Source organism: Cupressus sempervirens, chromosome 8, assembly GCF_028749045.1.
Source record: "Cupressus sempervirens isolate cs-2001-9-10 chromosome 8, ASM2874904v1, whole genome shotgun sequence".
NCBI classification, from domain to species: domain Eukaryota; kingdom Viridiplantae; phylum Streptophyta; class Pinopsida; order Cupressales; family Cupressaceae; genus Cupressus; species Cupressus sempervirens.
Genome location: NC_143125.1, coordinates 833,415,245 through 833,421,202, shown reverse-complemented (window position 1 = coordinate 833,421,202; position 5,958 = coordinate 833,415,245).

Here is a 5,958-nt window from a genome sequence, read left to right as displayed (position 1 = left end):
TGGCTAGGCTTGGTTTCTAGGACAAAAAATCTCTTCAAAACCCCATTAGGTTTTGAAGAGATAAAAAATAGGATCCACTTTGAAAGCCATAACTTTTCCATATGGACTTTAATTGACTCTATTAAAAATGCATGGGAAAACTCTTGAAGAGATCTACAACATAATGCAACTAAAATGATACTAGGAATTAAAAATTAGCTTTTGTATCCATTAGAATCAGTCATGGTCTAAAATAGGTAGTCATTATTTTCCAAACATAGAGCAAATAGGTAGGTAAGAGTATTATCATAGTTTTATCTTTCTCTCACCTCTCTCACTCTCTCTCTCTCTCTCTCTCTCTCTCTCTCTCTCTCACACACACACACACACACACACACACACACACACTTATTCATTCTATAACTCCTAATATATGTCTTTATTACCAATTCCTAACCTTTATCTAACTCATTATCCTAATTAAACACCCACCCTCCCTCTCACTTAGACACACTCATGTGCATTAACTCCTAAAATATATCTCTTACAAACTCATAATCTCTCTCTTAATACCTCCTAACCTCTCTCATTATCTCAATAACTCCTAATGCCTCTCTCTACATAACTTGAAATTCTTAATCTTTGTCTCTCTAGCTAACCCCTACCCACTCTCTTACTAAGCCCTACCACCTCCTTGACTAACCCACAATCTCTCTCTCTCTCTCTCTCTCTCTCTCTCTCTCTCTCTCTCTCTCACACACACACACACACATACACACACACACACACACACACACACACTTCTTTATTCCATTTTCTCTTTGAATTATGTGTTCATCCTTACAAAAGGAGAGGACTTAAATCTTTTTGTCTGGAATTTGCAGAAATCATAGCAATTATTTATTTTAATCATTCCTTCACTGCACCAAATTTTTAAGTAATCTTAAATTCTATGTCATAAATTACATGTTCCCGTTAAAAACTTTTTTTGTGGGCGGAGGAGAGGGGGGGATCGTTAGCTTTACAAAAAAAGAGGAAAATTAGATTTTACCTGATGCATTGATATGAACTTACAAGCTTTTGTGCTTAGCAACAATTATAAGTATGGAAGTTATCATGTATTGTCCATGCATTTACATGGTGGTCAATATAAAATCATGTTCAAGATTGTCTGTTCTAATTTGTATGTCTATCTTTTAGTATCATGTTTGAGTCATGAAGAATCTAGGATGAGAGTGTTCAAAAAGTCATAAAAGAACACCTTTTGATATTGCCAAAACATTTTTTTCCTCTAAAAATCTCTCTAATAAGAATGTCCTTAATAAGTGAACTTATATCTCATAGATTAATTTGTACTTTGCTGATTACTAACTTGTTTAATGCAATGAAGTTCAAATCATTTAGGCCCCGTTTGGTTGCTGGAATATGAGTGGAATAGGAAAACGAAATTAGAATATGTTTTATATTCGTTGTTTGGTAAGCTCAATCGGAATTGAGAATAGGAAGACATATTCCAATTTTGCCCCTAAAATGAGCATATGTCTATGCCAAAAAATATCTGTTATTGGAATAGGCCATTTCCATTCCCATTCTGATTTTCCATTAAAAAATATTTTTAATTTTTTTTTTTTAATTTTTTTTTTTAAATTATTATTTTTAAAAAAATATATATTTTTTTGAATTTTTTTTTTTTAAATTTTTTTTTCGATTTTTTTTTTTTTTTTGAATTTTTTTTTTTACTTTTACTTTTTGAATTTTTTTTGTTATATATATTTTTAAATTTTTTTTTAATAACATTTTTAAAAATTATATCTATTTGTTTAAAAAAATGAAAATGAAAATGAATTAACTAAAAAAATAATAAATTAAATTTTTTTTTAGGAAAAATGTTTTTAAAAATACAAAACTTAACCTTATTCCTATTCTATTTTTGTACAACCAAACAATAGATTAACATATTCCCAGTCGAATTCCAAGTGCACCAAACATGATTGGAATTGCCTATTTCTATTCCCATTCCTCATTTCTATTCTCATTCCATTTTTCTATTCTAATTTTCTATTCCTATGCCAGCAACCAAACGGGACCTTAATTAACACAGATTTATGCAAATGGGATTTTATTCCCACGCGCAGATACACTATTTTTACTCCCTTAGAGGATTAGTACCTTCAAAGGAAACAACAAGATCACAAATCGTTTAAAATAAGCACTGGGATACTTCATTATAAAATTTAATATGGGCACTGTTTATTACATCATCGAATGCACACGATTCAAACCCCTACTCAAATGAAGCTTCATAATTCAACAATAAGCTTTTCCCTACACAATAGCTGAATACGTTATAATATTATAATAACTAGTGCCTCCTACAATTCTTGAAACTTCCAAACAGCAAGCTGGCACACTGCAGTGAGCAAACATAGATTAAGACAACTGGTATATATAAAAGACACTCTTACCTATTAATTTTGATAAAGATTCAACAAAAACCTAACGAAATGGTGATCATTAGATTACTAAGGAGGACGTGGGGACTTGTAAGAGTAGTCGTGATGGGCGGCCTTCACTTCCATCGTTGGAGGAGGTGGGTATTTGTGTTCATATGGATGGTGACGGGGAGGAGACTTATGCTCATATGTATGGGACACATGGTGAGGAGGAGGAGTGTAGACCGGTGAATGCTTGTGATGGTGGTGATGAGGAGGAGGACTTGGCTTGGTAGGAGCAAGCGTATGGACAGGTGGAGGTGAAGATGTGTGAATGCAATGGGGAGGAGGATGTGATTTCTCAAGTGGAGGCTTGGGAATCGGTCATGGCAGGTGGACCGGTGCTAGTAGTACACGTTTGGAGGAGGATCTGCATATGATGGCATTACAATAGAAAAAATGAAGGCTGCAACAAAAACCATCTTCATCTTGTCCAGCTTCCCGCAGGCTGAACACATTATCATTGTTGTGTGGTGAGAGGATATGTTTTCCCATCAAATCATGTGGGATTAGATAATGTGAAAAAAACTTGCATCACCAAAATGTCATTTAAATTAAACCTATGATATTTAAATTTTGGGGATCACTGTCTTAAATTATGACAATTTAACGGTTATGAACGGTCGTATAAAAGCATTCTCGCCGTAAATGACCATTGAAAATTATTCCCAAGACTAATACATACCCTCTAGTTTGGCTCTTTTCCAAACACCGTTAATTTTAGGGTTGGTTTTATTGAAAATGTGATGTCTGCCGATATTTTTTCAATGAGAAACGGGAGAGATGCTTATTTATTTGGCTTCTGCAGCATTTATAATTAAACTAAATTTCAACATGAAACAGAGGTGTCAAAAAAAAAGTAAACCCTTCACAATGGCAGGTATATTAGTATCTTTTTTGTGCATTTTCAAAGAACTTTTCATTGAACTGATGCAGTCAGAGATGCTTACCTTCTGTTCAACGTACATTGAGACATCGTTATTTAAAGACTGAGGGGCTACTCTCTATTTTTATTAAGTAGCTATGAATGACTAGTCTTGTCAAATGCTACGAAATATAAGCAATATTTTACAAGCACTTGCACCTTTGAAGGGTGCAAGGGTTAAGCCGATAGTCTTGTATACTTTTTGTGATATTCTTAAATAGTTATTCATAAAAAAATTATATCTAGTTCCCTATCCCTATCTTTATATATCTCTTATTTACAAATACATGCACTCCTTTCTTCCTCCCAATCTCGGTTATCTTACCCTTCTTTACCATTTTCTCCTATGTATCTATATCTTATTCCCTCCATTTCTCATTGATTTATTCAATGTATGTTCTCTCTCTCTCTCTCTCTCTCTCTCTCTCTCTCTCTCGCCCTCCCCTTCCCCTACCTCTGTCCCTTCTCCACCCTTCCCCTTTATCTTCCTATGATCCATTTATCTATACACTATCTCTCCCTATGTTTCACTATATATATTTATCATTATCAATCTTTTGACTTCTCTACCCCCATTTTTTTCTTTATATTGTTCATCTTACTCACTCTCCCCCCATCCCCTCACTCTCTCCTTATCTCTCATTATAATTATCTATCCCCCCAACTCTCATTCCTATATGAAATGGACAATCTAACTATTTAAAATCATTAATTTAAAATTATCTTTATCTCATCATCTCTATCTCTTCATCTCCATCTTACTTTATATTTATATATATCTCTCTATCTTTATAATTATCTATCTCCCCAACTCCCATTTCCTATATGAAATGGACAATCTAACTATTTAAAATCATTAATTTAAAATTATTTTTATCTCATCATCTCTATCTCTTCCTCTCCATCTTACTACATATATATATATATATATATATATATATATATACATTGTCTCTCACTAATTCACACATTCTCCTTATCTACCTTCCTGTCCTTTCCTTTATAGTTTTATTATACACACATACACTCATTTCTTCATTCCTATTTCTATATTATCTTACTTTTGTCTTTGTCATTCATCTCACTATTTATATTCTATTTACTCTATTTCTCTTTGATCTTGTATATCTATTGATCTATATTCTATCTATCAACTCAAATATCTTCATTATATCTCTTCATCTCTCCACATTGTGCTCACCTCTTCTTATACCTCCCCATCCTACTTCATTTTTCTTTGACTTCCCTTCATATTTATTTTCATCACACACGATCTCTCTCTCTCTCTCTCTCTCTCTCTCTCTCTCTCTCACACACACACACACACACACACACACACACACACACACACACACACACACACACCAGTTATCTTATTCATTCCATGTGACCTCTCTCCCCTTATCTCTCCCTATATTTCTCTACCACTCTAATTATCTTTTCATAAATGAAATGGACAAGCTAGCCTACTGAAATACACACAAAAGAATTGGACAACCTAGCCTTGTGAAATGCACACAACATATTGTATTTCCATAAAATAAAATAAAATAAACATTTACAAATCTATTGATTAATATAACTAAGCTATTTGATAAATGTATTGAATTTTAACTTTGTAAAAATGTTTCATTTGTTCTCTGATCATATTCAAGGTTGTTTTGTTTGAATGGCTTGAATTTAATTGAACTCTTCTCTAGCTTTAATCATTGCTAGAACTACAAAAAACTCTCATCTAAATTTAACCTTACTTATAAATCTATGTTTGAATTTTAATCCCAATAACATCCCACACATAATGAAAATAGACAATATTAAAGCCTTTCAAACAAAAAATTATATACATTATAAAATACCAATTTATATCATTTAGAAATAAAAATATTAAAGAAAAACTTTTAGAATTATTATTTTAAACATTTATTCTTCTCACCATAGATAATTTCTGCAACATATTAAATTTGAAAAGATATAAGATATCTACAATGGTCTAAAATAAATAGTTATAATCATTAAAAATATTATTTTTAATTTCAAAGCTTATTATAAAATACGATAATTTTAAAAATAATTTTAAGCATATAAAATATATATACATAGATCTAATTAATTTGAACAAAAATTAAATTTAAATTTCTAATCATTAACTACATTATTAAGTAGCATACATTATACAAATGAAATAGGCACTTCATGTGTATGTAGTATGTATACAAATGAAAGTAAAAACCAACAGATGTTTTCCTGGTTCTTAATTGTTAATAATTAGCATTGCAAAAGAAGAGAATAGTGGAAGTAGTTTCCACCAACAAGTGAACAAGAAATGAAGCACTATGATGGCCAATTGCTTACCATCTGTGAGAATGCATAAGCTAATTCTCCTACATTTCACAGTAGCCTCTTGTCTTCTCTCTACCTTGGCTTCATGCTACTACATGCTTGTTGGTAAAAAAATTTGTCACAGTAGAATTTTCGCAACGGAGTGTGTGACAAACTATTCACAACAACTGGATAGGCCCTTGATATGTGGCCTTCCTCTGCGTTTAGAGGGGTAGCTCCCTC